The 595-nt window shown below is 44.5% G+C and overlaps 2 protein-coding genes across 5 annotated transcripts in view; one reads left to right on the top strand and one right to left on the bottom strand.

The window, feature by feature from the left end:
- The window catches only part of LOC107271606 (ras-related protein Rab-37), a 54860-nt gene that overhangs the window by 14555 nt on the left and 39710 nt on the right, over nucleotides 1–595 (bottom strand). The window lies entirely within an intron of this gene.
- LOC112494921 overlaps nucleotides 1–595 on the top strand; it is a 20099-nt gene that overhangs the window by 9342 nt on the left and 10162 nt on the right. The gene's annotated exons all lie outside the window — the stretch shown is intronic.

Below are 595 nucleotides of genomic sequence, written 5' to 3'. Positions count from 1 at the left end.
AACCAAAAAAACAAAAAAAGTTCATCGAGTTATCAATTCAAGGATTTTCCCCTACGTACGTCACGTGTGTCAGAAGCTTAGGTGTGAACAACCCTCCGTGTGCGCAACGGCTGTGCTACCCGTGTGTAACGGGTGTGCAAGAAACAATGGAGGCGCCATACGTAATTACTGTAGAACCCTGGAAATTGCTAGGAGGTAACTATTTCCAGAAAAGGGGGCGCACTGAACGCGGCGAGTCCCACTATCCTATATATATATATATATCCACATATATAGATATACCTACATGGGATATACGTGCTAGAGTTACATACTCGTACGATATAGGTATAGATACACACATGACGTAACGATGAAAACCACGTAAAGGAAGTAAAACACGTACGGCAGAGCGATTAGGTGTTAGTACGACGGAAATTCACCGGTCTGTAAAATCTGTCGATCGCAGCAATATGGAAACGCGTCCATAGTATACACACAGGATGGCTGCCAATATTGCGTCACGAGCACAAGTGACGTCACCAGCTTCCCTGAAAATCAACTTTAAGCACACCTGTACAAATTTATGATTACGACAGAAGAACCCCCCCCCCCC

This window comes from Cephus cinctus, unplaced genomic scaffold, assembly GCF_000341935.2.
Source record: "Cephus cinctus unplaced genomic scaffold, Ccin1 Ccin1_scaffold0997, whole genome shotgun sequence".
NCBI lineage: Eukaryota > Metazoa > Arthropoda > Insecta > Hymenoptera > Cephidae > Cephus > Cephus cinctus.
This window is presented reverse-complemented; position numbering and strand designations above follow the sequence as displayed.